Source organism: Buteo buteo, chromosome 18, assembly GCF_964188355.1.
Source record: "Buteo buteo chromosome 18, bButBut1.hap1.1, whole genome shotgun sequence".
Lineage (NCBI taxonomy): Eukaryota > Metazoa > Chordata > Aves > Accipitriformes > Accipitridae > Buteo > Buteo buteo.
The window spans coordinates 1237485-1255046 of record NC_134188.1 but is presented as its reverse complement, the minus strand read 5'-3'; the positions used below and the strand labels follow the sequence as shown (position 1 = coordinate 1255046).

Below are 17562 nucleotides of genomic sequence, written 5' to 3'. Positions count from 1 at the left end.
TCCACACTCATTTTAGAGTTGGACCTCGGAAAGCATTTAAGTGTCCAGTCACTTCAATTTGTGTTTAGAGTTTAACGCACTGGGCAAGTTGTTGCAGGGTTGGGGTTATACTTACTACAAAAGAAAATGTACCTTTTTTTTAATGCTGGTAGCTGTAGGTTCAGCTCAAGCATCTTTTACGAAATTAAATCTATAATATCAAATTTTATGGAGGTAATATGTAGAATATTTTTCCGATTTCAACTCCCTCTCTGGCCCTCATATCTCACTCTACTGTCAAGAGTTGTGCAATATTAACTGCAAAATTAATTTAAAATTCAACTACTTCCAGATTTCATTTAGTGCCTTTGAAAGATGTATCACTATTCTCTAAGCTTATTTACACTTCCTCACGTGCAAGAGAAAAACCTTGTTTGCCTCACCAGCCTGGTTCGCTGTCTCCAACAATTCAGTTTTCTGGATGAAAATCACAGACTTTTGGACACGGTTTGTGCTGGATGGATCCTGAGTTATTTCTGCTAGGATCTGCTACATCTGACAAAGTCCAACAGAAAGAGTTTAGTTCTTGAAGGTTTTTCTTTTTTTTTTTTTTTTTTTTTTTAATATAGCTGGAGCCAGTCTAATTTTAGCTGAAAATGACATATTTCCACCGACTGGAACTCTGAGGAAGAACGTCCTTGTATGTCAAGCTATTTACTGCTTTAAATATACTTCATGGACCCCCTGTGCATACCAAGTCCAAAGGTCTGAACTATTCAGAGAGCACTTAGAGCAGGAGGTGGGGGCAGCTTCTAAATGGATGCCTCCAGAGAAGCAGCTCCATGACTGCCCTCCTCCACCCTTGTGGGAGGACTTGGGTCCTTTTGCTCCCCACCAGAGGACATCATAGTCCTCAGCACTGCTTATATGCAGCCACTGAGGAGAGAGAGAGATGTTGCCCGGCGTTGGGGCAATCAAACCATATTATTCTGCAGTTTCCTTAAATGCACAACAGCTCTTGTAAGAGTTCAAGGGGCACCTGGGGACACCGAACGCAGGCACAGGTACAACATATTGCGGCAGCAGTCCAATCCCAAAGACTGGTTCCTCGGCACAGTCTGATCCTCTCAACAGCACACAGCTCCGGAGCACGCTGCAGGGTAAGCACACATGGCCCAGGGCGTCAGAGCCTCTTGGACAACAGGCAATGACTGCTGAGGACCACTGACCGCCTAGAGCTGCTGTCCTCCTAGACCTTCTGTTTTGTTCTCATGCCCGTTCCTCTGCCCCACTGCGTTACCCTTTAAGACACCCAGCACCCTGAGAAATGCAGGTACACGTAAATATAAGGAGCTTTTTCCCTTCTTCCACAAGAGCAGCAATGATGAGGGCAGGGGCTCAAATTCCCCAAAGCCTTCCACAGAGCTAGGGAGATGGAAGCACCTGGCCCCACAGAAGAGAAAGCATAAAAGCGACTCTTTGGCATGTCACAAGCCCCAGCAGCAGCTGCTATTCCCCCAAGAGATTCATATTCCAAGAGCCGGTGAATGTGAGGCTGCATGAAAATACGAACAGAGGGACTACAAAACTGGGAGGAAGAGCAGGCACACTTTGCTTCAGGCAACCACCACAGCACTGAGCTCTGCCTTATGCAATTTCTGCATTATCAAACTATGTGTATGTCCAGTTGTCCTCAACAGTCAAGAGAGGCTCTTGACAGAGCACAGCAGAAATCCCCTCACTCACGCCATGCAGCAATCCATCATCGATTCCATGAACTGCCCGAACTTGTCCCACTACACAAAGAGAAACTTCAGATTCCAGATTTTTTCCCCGCTCTATATTAGTAAAAATCCAATGACCTGGAGCATTTAGCTGGATAGTTACTAATGCCTCTTAGTCAAAAACAAAGTCTATTCCAAACACTTAGTGGTATATGTGAGAATGAAATAAGTTCAGAATGATTTATCACAGGAAAAAACCCTCAAGCTGCTTGTAAAACATAATGTGGATAAAATTTAGGCAAGCAGCCTCCAGCCTTCGCAAGAGCAAGCTCAGCCTACAGAGCCCAGCGCCAGCCCCATCTAGGCATCCCGTGCAGTGGAAGCGTCTGCTCCTCGCTGCCCCGGTGAGAACCACCGCGCTGCTGTCATTGCTTGGCGGCACCAAACCCCATCCTCGCCGAAGAAAATGAAACAGTGCCGGGACCTCTGTGCATCAGCCCTGAAAGCAGCAGCAGGAGGCGAGGAGAGCCTGGGATGAAAACCCACAGGACCAGTAGTGGTGAAAAAGTCTCTGCTCCCGCCTGAGAAGGAAAATGGCTCACACTTCTTATCTGGGGGGGTCTCTCAAGCGTTAGCGTGTGTAAACAACTGCTCCTGATAAGTTAATGCAACATTACAATGATCAGATATGAAAACATACATGTCCACGTAAAAGTATTGTCCTGAGATTTTCTTTTCCATTTTGACCAAGGTTTTAAATAAACACATTAATCTCTTTCAGTCAAATTAAATAACTCAACAGTGACATCAGTATGAGTCTAAGCACTATTGTTGCTAGTGGGAGAGTCGCCAAGACTATGTATATAAAAGCAAAAGCCGTGCTTTGCAGACCATGTGATAGTCTGAGATAAAAGTACATTGCGCAATTTCCTACCGTGCTCCCCCCAGTTTCTTCTAAAATCTTTTTTTTCCCCAAAATCAACTGACATACAAAATATAAATGGTATTAAATAAACTAAACAGCTTTCAAATAATACTATTATCAGAACATCCTAGTTTAATGTTATTAAATTACATAATACTGCATACTATTCAGCAGACTAAGCCCTGTGTTGCTAGGTTAAGACACTCCATTATGAAATACCTAGGCAGCCACTCTGCTCCAGGGCTGTAATGATAGAGATGTCAATTCACAATTTAATTTTAACAATCTTTAAGGAAAGCAGTTGCTTAAGCTGTATGCCTTTTGTAACAGGCAACCTGCTTACCCAACAGGTAACTTCCAACATTGAAACGTTTCAAAACCATGTTTGATGTATTTTCTGTGCTGATAATCCATCATGTTTCTCAATGCTCATTGCTTTAGAGTGGCAGCGGGAGGGAATTGTTACAGTTTTGATCCATATCCCAACCACGCGTATCAAGCTCTGGCCCATACCATGATGGAAGTTCTGGTCTGGTCACCTCTATCTGCCTCAGCGACAGTATGATGTGCTATCATGAGTATGAGTCAGGTATCATTCAAGACACATCCCTAACACGATTCCCTCCTCTGGGACCACAACGAAGGCTTTGTCTATCTGTAAGGTAAGTGACTGGTCAACACCAAACATGGTCAATCTTCCATGCTGTAAATCTTTATTCCATCACTGAGTTTAGCCTAAGGTCTGAAGCTTGCTTTAGGGAAGAGGCAGAAGACATGTAGCATATGAGCATGGACCCACCCTTTTGTTTCTGTGGTCTGCAGGAGAAGGTGGGACTGGAAGGTGGGACTAGAAATCCTTCAGCCCAGTTCACTGGCTCCATGCTCCCTAAATATAAGGTGCCTACCTTAGCTACGGCTACACTAAGGAACATTTCTGGGCACAGGAACTTGATTATCGATAGCATAAATTATTACTACAGTATCTGGAATGGCTTTGGTCTGTGCCAGTAGCACTCTCTCAGATAACTCTTGTGTGTAGTACAAGAGTTAGCAGAGACCACGGGTCACTCCTAATAAGAAGTCTGCATAGAGCCACCTTGTTTTGGAGGGCGGGACAGCAGTTGCATGGAAGTAAGCCTCTCCAGCCCAGTTGGCCTCAAGGCCAAGAACAGTACTAGGAATGTTTAATTTATTAGTACGGAAACAGCCTTTCAGTAGAATTTACTTGGCCACATAAACATGTCCAAATTGTTGACACTCATATCTGACCTACTCACCCTCAAGTCCCTAAATACCTACTTGAGAAAAACATGTGTGTAGGTGACATGGACCATTCCACCTGAAAGGAAATATCTAGAAAAAAAAAGCAAAATCGGGCACTGGATACAGCTAATGTTGGATAAGATGAGTCTCACCTCAAGTCTGAATTGACTGCTAGGCTAAGACCCAGCAACATGGACACAAAGGGACGAGGATACTTTCTCGTACTCCTAAACCTGTTTTTCACCCTCCAGTGTAGAATTAGCCTGTAGGTCCTTAGGTCAATAGGAAAAACGTGGTCCTCCAGGAACTTCACTGCAGTAACTTCCACTGTGCTACTAAAGAGCCTGACACACCAAGAGCGGAGAAAAGGAGATGAAACACCATCATTGTGAGCTTAACTGTTTCCTAACTGGAGCCAGGTCCTGCTTCAGTCAGTAAGAGGGGGTTCCATAGCTCATGGAAATTAAACGTGCCAACCTCTGTCTCACATGGCAGCATGCTGACTACGGAAAGATTATGGGGAAATTTAGATTGCATTTAATGTAAAAAGGATCCACTGTATTGGGGAAGATTTGCATCACCCCTCAGCAGAATGCCTGTGCAGGCTAACACGCTGATGAAGTTCCCTCTAATTCAACTCCCATGGGCACAGCTCGGGAATTGTACCAACCCTCGTTACACTTCACTCTAAGCTTTATGCAGAAGTCAAAAAGGAAAACCGCATGGATGCTAATGAAAGGAGGCTTAAAACACAGCTGCATAAAAGCACAGTGTCCAGCCTCCCTCAAAACCGTACCTGTGCACGCGTGTGTAAGCAGATGTGTGTACGCATTCGGCCTCGGAATAACGCTCCAAGACGCTGCCTCCACTCAGAGCGCCTGCCTGGGCTAACTGAGCCGGGAGAGGGATGGCTCCTGCTCTCAAAAATGGCTGACATCATCAGTCTCGGTGTCACTGCAACAGCTAAGTAAGGCCACAGAGGGAGAGTTCTCAGAGGGTCGTCTAGACATCAGCCCTGCGGTTCTTGGAGATGCACGCGGCTGGAAAATGGAGTAGCGAGACAATTATAGCTGGAAGTCTGCCGCTCGGTGGCTAAGTCACAACAGAATTGGAAGGGAGAAAATTACTTCAGTCAAACAACATAAAGAGGAACGCTGTGAACACACACTTGGTTAGTTATTTTTACCTAGCGCTGATTCAGTTACTTCTACCCACTATGGAGGAGAGAAGCATGCGAGTTTTCTCCGTGTAATCGAGTCCTGATTTGGTTTCCAACGTGCCCAGCTGGCAGCAGCCAGCGCGCACCCCGGGCTAGCCAAGAACTTCCCAGGTCACATCGTCACTGCCACTCGCTGTGGGGATCTCCCACACCTCAGCAGGGGAAAGGGTTTTAAAATAAACAAACAAACAAAATAGTGTTTACAAATACTCGGGCCAAGTATATTATTACATATATTGGGACCTCGCCAACCTTGCCCCGGGCCTGCTCCCACACCCCGAGCCTGAAGCACCAATCCTGGCACCAGGGTTTTTTGCAGGCACAGCCGATGGGAGCTGGGCACGAGAGGTTCCACAAGAGCAGCGTGGAAGCGCACACCTGAGCTGCACAGCTACCGCTGCTGCCGCTCCAGTCACCCGCTCACGGCTCGGGAACGGCGGCCACATGTTAATCCTGACGCACGTAAATCACTTGAAAAGACTCATGTTCCACTCGTGGCACCCATGGCTTCGTTTGGGATCCCCTGGGGCTTCTTGTGGTGCTGGGGACTCGCCAGACAAGGGTGCTGTTATGAACCTACCTGAAACCACAGTCTTTTGCACCCAACAAAATACCGTGAATGAATTATTCATTACAATGTTACCGAGTTCTTCCACAACCACAGAACCTGACACCCAGGGTTTTAATTAAATGGGATGTAAAGAAGGTTGTTCTTTTTTTTAATTAAGTAACTAAATTTCTTCCTGGTTTGACCCTGGACTGCTCCAATTGAAAACAGCTGCAATGATAGGATGTAAAGTACTTGCGACTCAAATTTATCCTCCATGTTTCACTCATCCCTGGCAACACCTCATTGTTTATTCCTATAAGCTTAAATGAATAATGCAAACTTCTGAAACTCATTTTCTTGGGCTTTTTTCAAGTTTGTTCTGAAAGCCCTCCTATACTGAACTTTAGGTGAAGCCATCAATATCAAAGAGCAAATCTCACAGCGCTTCATGCCTCTCCGGCCACTCACCCACACTGTGGAGTCTTCAGCGAACTCACTGCCCCCAGGATAAAATAAGGACAAAATTTGATGCTAGTGCCTACAAATCTAGGACAGCCAAATAATTCCTCTGAGCTTGTGGAATCACTCAAATATTACCTCACCTACTCAGCATTGTTCAGCTGCTCTTGACAGGAATAACACATTCTCATCTGATATAAAGAAGGAAAGATTCAAGTATATAAGCTGCACACCTTAACACAGCTACATAAATTTCCACAGGCCAAACACTTGTGGATGTGTTTAAGAGGTGTAAATTCCACCACAAAACAAAATTAAGTGCCCAGCTCACTTTCGGTATGCCCATGATGCCTGACTGGGAAGGGATATACCGACTCCTGCGGTGGAACCGCTCTGGGTGAGCACATCGACAGATGCTTCAACAAACCTTCGTTAGTGTGACTTAAGATGGGAGGAACAGAGGGGCACGGACTTGGTAACAATGCGCCAACGTGCAAAAGGCTGTTGCAAGCAAGACAGAGGCAATCTGCCTTTCATGTCCACTTGAAGAAACAGGGAGAACATAGGAATAGGATAGCTACATGTTGGGATAGTTACCGCTGCCGGAGGTCTGAGAGTACAGATTAGGCAGTTTTCTTCAAGAATAACTGCGCTGGCCTTAGAGAGGAAGAGGAGTCTGGAAAACCCCTTGAGATGAGCCCTTCCAACCCCATCTCCTCCACTGTGACCAAGCAAAAGAGCCTCCCTCTTCAGGGGCAGCACCAGGCTAACGTGGCTACGCTGGCTTTGGCCCCTGGGCTGCTTGCATCCTGGTGCTCAGGGTAAACCCCAACCAGAGGGCTGGACGTTCTCACCGATTTTTGCCTTTGAAAAATCTCCCACAATGTTTGAAGGCACCCCACAAAACCACCACAACCAAAGCCTGTGCAAAAATATGAAAACGGACCAATTTATCACTGTGATCTCTCTTTGACTGCACTTCCTTCCTTGGCATTAATTTTTAAAGGAAACCGGCGACTGCGATGTTTATATGGAGTGAACCACACCGCGTTCCCTGGCTGGGCCACACCAAAGCTTCTGAGATGCAATCCCACAGGGACACATCCTCTTCTCTGCCCTACGCCCGGCTCCCCGCGGGCAGGAGGAAGACCCATTCACCCAGCCCCTGCCTTATCCCTTCCTGCGGCTGCCTTGCTCGGGCTCAGACCGGCAGCTCTGAGGAAGAGCCCCTCTCTCAGCTGCCTTCCTCCCGCAGAGCCAGAGGCTGAGGAGCACACATGCCATGGGGTGTGTTTGTGGGAGAAGGCAGGAGGCAGTGGGATAGGATGGGGAGGCGCACCAACCTGCCCTGGGGGGCCAAAATGCCTTCTCGTGGCTCTGGTTATCCCCATTTTATAGACAGTCGGTCCTGCATTCCTCACATACCCACCATTCCCAGAGAAACTGTAGCAAAGCCCATCGGTGTTTCTAAAAATGGAACGGTTGGGAATACGCAAAAAATAGAATTCCTGCTTTTAAAATAAACGCTGACTCGTCTCTAATACAAAGCATGCAGCCAAGTGCCTCCAGAACAAACACTTCACAAAGGAAGAAGGGGACTAGAAAAGAATTTCAGCTTCATTGCGGGCCTGAAGTTTATATCCACACTAATCAGATCCTGTAATCCTCGTTATCAATCACCAGCATTCTTGGAGCTATTCCAGTGCACCAATTTTAGGAAAAGGATTTGCTTGGAGTTAGATGTTAAGGATGTTGTGAATAAGGATACATCCAAAGAACAATTACTTCACCAAGGATGTGGTACTCAAGTCTGACGGGACCCTGTCTTGAAAGTTTAGTGTCTTAAGCTGTTAGAAAGGAATGCACTTTTGGAGCTCTGGCTGTACATTTACAGTGCACACAGGGCAAAAGGATAAAGCAAATGTTCTCCTCATGTTGTATGGTAGCACGCCCCCTCTACCTAACAGGAGACTTGAGGGCCAGCGGGGTGAGGTTCAGCGTGGTGCCAAATACCTTCATTTCCTGGGGAAATACAGAGAACTGACGGGAGGCTGGCTCCCGCTGGCAGATCTGCGAGGTCTGATCCCGGCAATGGAAACTCTGGCGCCTGGTTCTCCCCATGCAGGGTCTGCATCTCACGCTTTTGAGGTCTGCTGCCTAGTTGTGCCAGGTACCTAATGCCACAAAGTCAGAGATGACCTGTGACACCTGGAGTTAGCCGGGGAGTCCGGTGCCTCTAAGCACCCCACGCTGGCAGGGCACCCGCAGCCACGCTCCTGGCTGTATCCCGGCAGAGCGGCTCCCTGCCTAACACCCCAGGTCCCAGAGGGACAGACAGACACCCGGGAAGTCCGCCTGAAGGGTTACTCGCTCAGTTACGGTGTTGAGACAGCAGTCACCTTTTGCAGAAGACATAGCATCACGCAGCTTTGCAAGTGAAATACGGATCGATAGATCATAAAGATCTTCAGTAAAATACTCAGAAGGAAGAACGTCCAGAAGAGCTTCCTCTGACTGACAGCAGGCCCGGAGAGAGGGCAGCAGTACTGCCGGCCACCTCTCCTTCTCCCCAGGTGAGAAAGCCTGGCCAAGGGCATACAGGGGGATGATACGCTTCACACGCAAAAGGCTTTCCATATACATCATGTTAGCAGTTTTCCATGGAATCACATTAGCATTTCCTTGTGTTCAAACCATATCACATTCAAATCTGTTTTTCCTAAAAGGCTTTGATTGTGCATCACTGTGGGAAACTGCTAATGCAAGAAGATTGACGTATAGGTTCTCCTGCACGAACACCCGCAGTGATCTGTGCTAATTGAGCCCTCAGTGGCTTGTGAAACCCTGCAGGGGGGAGGAAGGGTGGAGCATCCAAAGGCCCTACGTCTTGGAGAACTGCAAAAAATAAGTGTGGAGGACAGGTAAGCACTAATGTTAGCGTGTTTGTAAAGATCTGATTCAGTGGCAGGGATTGCCTTGGACAAGGGGCCAATGCTCCCAAGCAACAGCACTGAGGCATTTTCCATGAAAAGTATCTGTAAATGCTTGGACTCTCTATAGAAGTTATTTCACAACAACAGGACTAAGAACAAAAGGAGCAAGAACTTGTCTATCTAGTTCCCTCCTGTGGGGGGAAAGGAGGAGATGGCTGGCCATTCCCAGTGGCTTCTGCTGAAGATGTGGGTGCTCCACTTCCCCGTAAACCAGAACACTCGCTTATGAGATTAAACAGGATTCATATGCCTACGTTTGTGCCTGGGAGTATAAAACGAGGGCTGGATTCTCTTTGGCATTTAAGATAACACGCCATGCTAACAACCAGCTTTAGAAAACACTGAGCAAAAGGCAGAAATAGGTCCCCGAGTCTCTAAGAGAAACATATCTCTCTTCTGCACACCCACCTCAGGAGTCCGAGTAATACCCCATCTCGTCAGGGCTGTCTCTCCCCCTCCTCCCCCCACCCCGCAGTCGGCTCTGCCTCGCGCAGCCCCCCCAGCCCACGACTCCCAAGCATCTCGCCACCAAGAAGCCTCGGTCCCAGCATCAGTCCTGTAGGACGTGCGGCAGGGCAGGGATGGGAGCCGCAGGCTTCTGCCTCCCACAGGAATGAATTCTGGTTTCTCTACTCTAGGTGTCCCTGTGGAGGCCTCATGCCCTGCGTGAAGTAATTCAAGATCTGTTGATGAGGGAGAGATAAATTAGCTACCTCATATGTGCTGCAGGGTAAGAAACTGCACGTTGGCAGCTGGGCCAGAGTAATTTGACAGAGACAAGTAGGTTTGGATAGGCCAGGCCAGCAAGTAACCCTAAGGGAGTCTCGAAAAGCCACGTGAACTGCTTGTGCCTCCGGTCAGTTCTGCGCCTACTGGGCAGCGTGTGGGATCGCATCCTGCCACAGACCGCTGGGTAAATGGTTTTCCCTCAGGTGCCCTGATTTTTGCATCTGTCATACAGGCACCCTGATGGGGATGGCTCTGTAAAACTCTACGAGCCCTCCTGATGAGGAACACTGCACAGGAATGCTTTAAAAAAAAAAAAAAAAAAGTGGTTTTTTTTGTTAAGGAAAGGCACAGCAAGAGAATACACAAAAAAAAGATTAAGTATTGTTGAAATGTATTGACCTCAGCAGCAGGGTTACTAGCGTTATAAAGGATTCTTCATTACACTGAGCTTTGCTATTAGCCGACACCACTTTTTGGAAAGGGTACCACCACCGCCAGCTCCCTGCCTGCTGTTCTTCACAGCACGGCTGCAGGACCGAGTACACCGCCAGACCAAACAAACACAGAGTAACCGTTATCAAGAAATGGCCAATCTGGCTCCTATTGTAGCCAGGTAGTGAGGGTGAAAGGAAGCCTGAAGCAGAACAAACTGTTAATGACCCAAGGGTCTGCTAATTTTCTTTCCTCCTCATTTCTCTCCTTCAGTGGACAGCGAGTTTGAGGCCAATAGTTCTGGGGAACTCTGGAAGTGGGGAACATTTTCAAAGCCTAAACAAAGACCAGGCGCATAGAGAGACTCCAGAACAGGAGTCTGCATGGAGGCGTTTCAGAAAGGAAAGCAAAAGACGCAGGATTTTGGCAGGGGTCATGCTGACTAGGAGCAGAATGTAGGTGGGAGAAAAGAGCTTGTTGGGAAACGCGAGGTTGCAGTATCAAGCTGGAAGGTTGCCACAGTGTGGACTAATGCTTTGGCAGCTGCAGACAAAAGGAAGGAGGAATGTAAGAAGTAACATGAAGAAAAAGTGTCAAGAGATATCTGGGAGTACCAAGACCTGTGAGGAAACAGAAGAGGCAAAGATGATGCTAAGGTTGGCAGAGGGGAGGATGGTGATGCTACTGACAAGGAAGAAGGGTGGGAAGGAAACAAGTTCTGGAGAGAAGGATGAGGGAAAGATAAGGCATTTCTCCTCCCAGTCAGAAACACACCTCGATCTTAATGCTGTCTCAGAAAAACAGAAATCGATCATCAGATTTTCTTCTTCTGTTTTGTTTCGTGTTTTTATGTAGGGGTGACCACATAAACGGGGAAATTGACTCCAGTCCATGTCCATCTCCACCGTATCCTTGCTGTGCCCTTGTCCAGAGGAGCTGAACCTCAAAGCAAACTGCTCAACCTTACATCTGTCTACGATGTTGCAATAGTTCTTGCAGAAACCTGCAAGCGGTCCTGTAGAATGATCTGCCTAAAAATCACAAGTATCTCCACAAAACTTGGGCAGATGATGTTTCACCTGCTTCGATTTAAACACATGCATGTATTGGTCAGGATCTCCGTCTGGGCTCTGATCCTGCAGTCTATTAGATCCGCTCATCTGCAAAAGCACAGCAAGGTTTTCAGCTGCTATAATAAATACACAGGGTCGTAGACTCTTTACTTCACCTCTTCATCTGTAAAATTTCCATGGTATTAACCATTCAAACTTTATAGACAAAATATAAGATGGGAAATAATTTGGGATATTTTTGAAAAATTAATTTCATTATACTGTATTCAGAGTCTAATGCTTCCTTACAACAAATGCTCTCAAAGACAGTAATAGGACAGCAACGATTCTCTCAAATTGTCATTGTTACTACTATCTTTTGCTGTTAATATACAATAACACTAATGATTCTTTATACCTGCCTGCAGCAGGAAACCAGCCAGTCTACCAGAACAACTTTTCCTATGTATGTTTTTGCTGTGCTGTTTTCAGTTAAAATATTTATGATGGGTTTTTTTCTTTCTTCCCCATCCCTGTAATTATTATTTGTAAGGGGTATATTGCACAGCAAATGGAATCTCTCTACACTTCCACTACATTTTTTTTCAGCAGACTAATTACCCAGAGCATACACATTTTCTCCCTTCTGGCTCCCCTTATTTTGTTAAGTTTCTTTGAAACGGGGTGCCTAGTACTGCTGATGCTGGAATGACTCTTGGCCAGTATCAGCATCGGTGATAAAGCCTAGCTAGTGTTTTGGTTAGAGGTCACTTGTAATTAGTAGTCATTGTCCTTTGAATTTAACAATGGAAAAATAAAACTTTATAGAAACAGATTAGCCTGGCCATCAAAATTACAGTACTTTAGCATTCAGGAGAGACGATTACATGGACACACTATCTCGCAGGCTGATAACAGCAGATAGCTAAGGATTCAGATGCAAGAGCAGAAAGTCTGTAAAAGAATAAAAGGAGAGAAAGGAGGATTAACTGTCCAGATGTTAATGTGATACATGATACTGACACCTCTACACTCCTGTTTTAGTGAGTCAGGCCTCCTCTTGTACCCACTGAAGACAACTTGGGGCACTACTACCAGTTTCAGTGTGAGCAGCTTCCAAACCCGAGGTGCTACCCAGTTCCTCTACACACGTCCCCACCTTCTGCAGATACCTGGCATGTGTGTGCGTGCCTTTTAGCCTTGGGCAAGTGTGTTAATAAAATATTAATACTCAACTTCTTCACAAAGTTGTGTAGTTGACAGCTTTGCACTTATTCATTTCAGCTGCTGCACGTAAATGAAAGCTTCTATCTCCAACTCGTATGAATTTACAAATCCTGATTATCATAAGGATTCATGATAAAATACACTTGACCCTTATTTATTCCAGTCATTTTTGCAGAATTACTGTTTATCAGCCCATGTGCGAGTTAACAAAGTGAAGAAGAAAATGTTTTTAACTCCATCACAAAGGACAGACAAGAATGGGAACTACTGCTAAACTCAGTAAATATAACACAAGATATCCTTCTTGATACAACTCACTTTAAATCTATTTTTGGGCACGTTTATTTTAGCTACTATGTCAAATTAAACTCAATATCAAAAAGAAAACAAAAAACACAACAAACAAACCACAAACATCCCCAGCCCCTGCTTTAAAATCTAACAGGAAGCAAACACAAACCAGCCAGACACTGGTACTTATCAAATCTGAAAGAAGGGAGTTGTCTGGCTGGATTAAAACGGATGAGGTTTGTTTGAGTGATGACATTTGTCCTACCATTGCTGAGGGGAAGAATTTTGCAGCTCTTTCTTCAGCTTATACTCCTGAAGATGAGAAGACTACTCCTACCACACAAACACATGCACATATAAAGATGCACACTTCCACGCATCGGAGATACGAAGTACCGAAACTGGCATTATCTGCAGTGTCCTTCCCAAATCACCGCAAACTTGAACGCATTCCTGAGCCTTGCACATCGTTTCCCACTTCTGCCAAGGGAGAGCTCATTCACTGAGAAGTCGACCACTCTGGGCTGAAAATTTTTTTTCACTAATTTATAAAACGCAAGTAATTAACAGCGCGCGCATGTGTGTGCGTGCGCATCCATGTGTGTGTCATTTATTTTTATTCCCGCTAATGCCTCTTTTAAAGTAGACCTGGCTAGCATCAAATAAATTTACCCATAAAATCAAAGTAGGAAAGCACAGTTGCCGCACAGCATCTGAATTGTTACGAATGAGTCGAACTTTGAATTCCCTCCCCGTAGAGCTGCCCGGGCATGGAGATAAAATTACAAGAATTCATAATTTGCCATATCGTTTTTGGAAACGTTGGCTACTTGCTGACATGTAACGTTTTAACTTCAGAGCCAAAAAAAAAAAAAAAAGAAAAAAGAGAGAGAGAGTCCCGGTTTGTAGCTGGAATACAACCCCAAATCCCAGCAATTCTGCTCCGTTTTGCCTGGGAGCGTGTCCAGGAGCGGGATTTCTTGAACAGAAAATAACCTCTGAAAGGAAAAGTATTTCCAAACGTGTCATGCGGGTTTTCGGTTGGTTTGGTTTTGGGGGGTTTGGTGGTTTGTTTTTTTTTTCCTCCTCCTTAAAGGAGAGGGAAAGAAACCCTACCAGCGGGGAGACTTGTCAGCGTTTAGCCATCCATAAAAAGCGTTTTTCTCCCCCGCGCTCCTCCTTCTCGCTCGCGGTCCTGGCGTCGGTTTGTCTCATCTCGCCGCCGGAGCCCCGGCCCCAGCCCCCGCCCGCACACCGCCCCGCCGCCGACACCGGGCCGGGCCGCAGCGCTGCCGCCGCCCCGCCGGGGGCACCGCGGGGCGGGGAGGGGGGCAATGCTGCGGCCCGCCGCCGCCCCGGGACCCGGCACGGCTCGGGGAAGGATGCGGGGCAGCCCCGGCGGGAAAGTTTGGGGCGGCGGGATGGTGTGCCGTCCCGTCCCCGTCCCGCCCTCCCCGGGACGCGGCCGGGAGCCCCGGCTCTTACCTGCCACCGGGCGCGGGCTGGGGTCTCGGCGCGCCGCGGGCGGGAGCGGGGCTGCAGCTGCGCGGCGGGGCCAGGGCGCAGCGGCGGCGGCGGCAGCGGCGGCGGCAGCGGCAGCAGCAGCAGCCCCGGCCGGCGTCAGTCAGGCGGGAGCCGCCAGGCTGTATTAGTGCGCCGGGCTGGACCGCGGCCAGCAGCGCCGCTGCCGCTGGCCCGCCCCTGCGCCCCCCCCGCCGCGCCGCCCCGCGCTCGCACGCTCGCACACAGGGACGCGCTCGCACACGCGCCCTGGGATGCGGGGACACGCTCGTACGCGCGCACGAGCGCACCCGCACCCGCCGCGCACCCCCCCCTCCCCGTTCCCCGAGCTCGCCCCCACCGCAGGCGTCGCGGTCGCCCCCCTCCCAGGCTTCACCCCACGGCGCCGACGCGCGCCCGTCCCCCCACGCACACACACACACACGCCCCCGCCCCGTCCCGCACACGCACGCTCGCCCCCAGCGCAGCGCCCCGCGGGAGCGCAGCCACCTCAGGCGCCGCCATTTCTCTGCCCCCGCGGTTCCCCGCCGAGGGGACGCCCCGCTCCCTGCCCTGCCCTGCCCTGCCCTGCCCTGCCCTGCTCGCCGTAGCCCAAGGCGAGGCCGGCGGCGGAGGCCGGGCCTGGGGCCGTGCGGGGTCGGCGAGGCTTTTGCATGGGACCGCCGAGGCCCCCACCCCGCCGCCCCGGGGCAGAGCCTCTGCCCGCGGCCGCCTCGGCAGCCTGCGGCCCCTCACACAAGGCTCCGAGGACGGCCCGAGGACGGCCCGAGGACGGCCCGAGGGGCCAAGCGGAGCGCAGGGCACCCTCCCCTCCATCCCGCGCCGCGCTGGGCGACGCCGACCGGGCTTTTGGGACGCAGGGGACAAACCCCGGCCGCGGGGAGAGACTGGGAAGGTGCCGCTCTGGGGCGGCCGGACGACGGCGCAGGGGTTTGGGGTCCGGGCTGCGCCTTCCCACAGCGGGCCGTGCGGGGGCCACCAGGTCTCCCCCGGCGCGCCCCCGGCTTCTCCACCCGGACCCCGCGCCAGGGCTGTCACCTGCGTGGGGTCTCCTACAGAAAGCCCCTTCGGCGGGTGTTGGCACCCGTCCCTGGGGACGTGGCAGCCAGCTGCCGGGCTCCCGAGTCAGCGTCTTGAATTTGCCGTCCTGAAGATCTTCCTGGCGATTTCGTGAGCCGGGCTCATAGGACCTCCATGTAGCTTTTAACTGCAGCGCAAAAAAAACCAACCAAAAAACAAAAACAAAACAACAAAAACATTTGTAAATAGGATTCGTAATACCCGCACGGGATTTTTGAATGGTCCCATCGGTTCATGGGACTGGTCAGACAACAGCAAACTGGAGCCATTATTGGTGAGCAGATCTATTTTCTGCCCCAGATACTACCTATTAAACCCTCATATTACCTATGAGCTACCATTTCTAGCTACGTAGCGTATTGCATTAGCTGTAAGAAGGAGGGGCTGAAGGAGGAATATCAGGGAAGTCAAGTGGCTCCAAGGACGCTAGAAATAAACAGTACTCGTGAAACTGGGGCTGGAGGCAGCGCTACGAATAGGGACCGGCTGAACCTGCCCCTGGTTGCATTGAGGGGTTCCAGTTAAATTGCACTGAGCCTTTTGAGGTCAATCAATAAATATGATTAAAGATACCATTCTGCTGACATTTTCGCCAAAATTTTTTACATTGTAAAACATGACAGAAAAGCTAATGTTGTTTGAGTAGACATCAAAAAGCCACAATGGAATTAGAGCTCCACAGCGCAAATTTATGGAGGCACGTCTGTGTGAGCCTTGTGGTGGAACAGGGAGATACGATGTAATGCCCCGAATACCTCTGTGTCCCACCGTGGCCCAAAATGTCTTAAAATACTGGCGGCTTCCCTACTGCTGTCTCGCTTCTTCTACGGGAGACTTCTTGACAGATGAGTGGCAGAAGAGATGCTGTTATTTATAAATCACTGTAAGCATTTATAAAGTGCCAATCACACATTCTAACTCAGCATGACTTGAGATTTTATATCCATAATGCTGTTTATTTTTAACTGACGAACCTAAGACGTCACACCACAAATGCTATACACGCGGACAGTTAGGGTGGCTTGGCTGAGGTGTGGTGTGTAACTCAGCGAGGCATGGCTCTCGATGATGAATCTGAGGACTCTCACACCCAAGACCCACTGGGTCTCACTGCATCTCCTTCAGGTGTTGGAACCTCCAGTTTCTCGTGCCTCTGCTCACAGCTGCTGCTGCCAGCAAGGAGGTGGCGGGACAAGGTGGGTCAATCCTCTCACCTCTCCGGTGCACAGCCCGCCGTGCCATCTCCAGCCCGTCTTCGTCGGCAGGGTGAATTAAAATGCCGGTTCTGCTGCTGGAGGGATCGCAACCAGTGGGGGATAGTGGCAGAGCCGCTGCCTAGATTTATCAGTCAGTTTCTACATCTTTACTTCAATAGGAGCTTCAAGTTAAAAAGGCACAAACTATTTGTGAAATGACCGAATTGCATCCATATTTGTGTGGTGCTGATTTTAACCACACCATTTTGAAGAAGTCTAGCTAAAAGAGATCACATGGGGATATAACTAGAGTTTGACACACTACAGATTATACAGCAGGGAATGCTTTTTTTGCATATAGTTGTATTTCAGATCATGTGGCGTGTGCGTGTAGCTGTTTTATTACAACAGCTGAATATATGCTGGTGTTATGTGTGATCTGCTAAACCTATTGAACTACGTGTCTTCCCAGGAGCAGGGCTCTCATATCCCACCTCTCCTTTCCCCTCTCTCCACACACGCTTTCAGACCCATCCCTGAGTCCAAATCCTCGTCCCTGTGGCTTTCAAAGCCTGGGAGGCTCTGCTCTCCCCTCCTCCTGCCTGCGTGACTCATCACCTGTCACTCCTCTGCACCGCCTGGGCTCTGCTAATTCCATTTCTCATTTGCCATTATCCCTCTCAAGTGCCTCATTTCCCATCCTGTCCCTTATAAGCGCAAATGCCCTCCCTTAGCCTGCAGACGGTGTAACTTTCCTTCTCAAATCCCATCCCGTAAAACACAGACCAACCTTCTTTACTCATAAACCAAAATCTGAGAGTATTCTCCTTTTTTGGTCTGTATTTTGTCTTTTATGCTGGATAGCTCTGTAAAGAAAATAATCAGTAAAAGGATATGTAGAAGATAGTAAAGACTGGATGTA

General features: G+C 48.7%; 1 protein-coding gene across 4 annotated transcripts in view; it reads right to left on the bottom strand.

Moving 5' to 3' along the window:
• The window catches only part of SMAD9 (SMAD family member 9), a 43849-nt gene extending 29394 nt beyond the window's left edge, over positions 1-14455 (bottom strand). For 3 of the 4 annotated variants that reach the window (XM_075050547.1, XM_075050549.1, XM_075050551.1), the window contains exon 1: positions 14329-14455. The gene's annotated coding sequence lies outside the window, so the exon portion shown is untranslated. Of the gene's footprint in view, positions 1-13108; positions 13168-14328 lie in introns of those variants that run through there. The other variant, XM_075050548.1, reaches the window with a different exon arrangement.
• Between the last annotated feature and the right edge of the window lie 3107 nt (positions 14456-17562).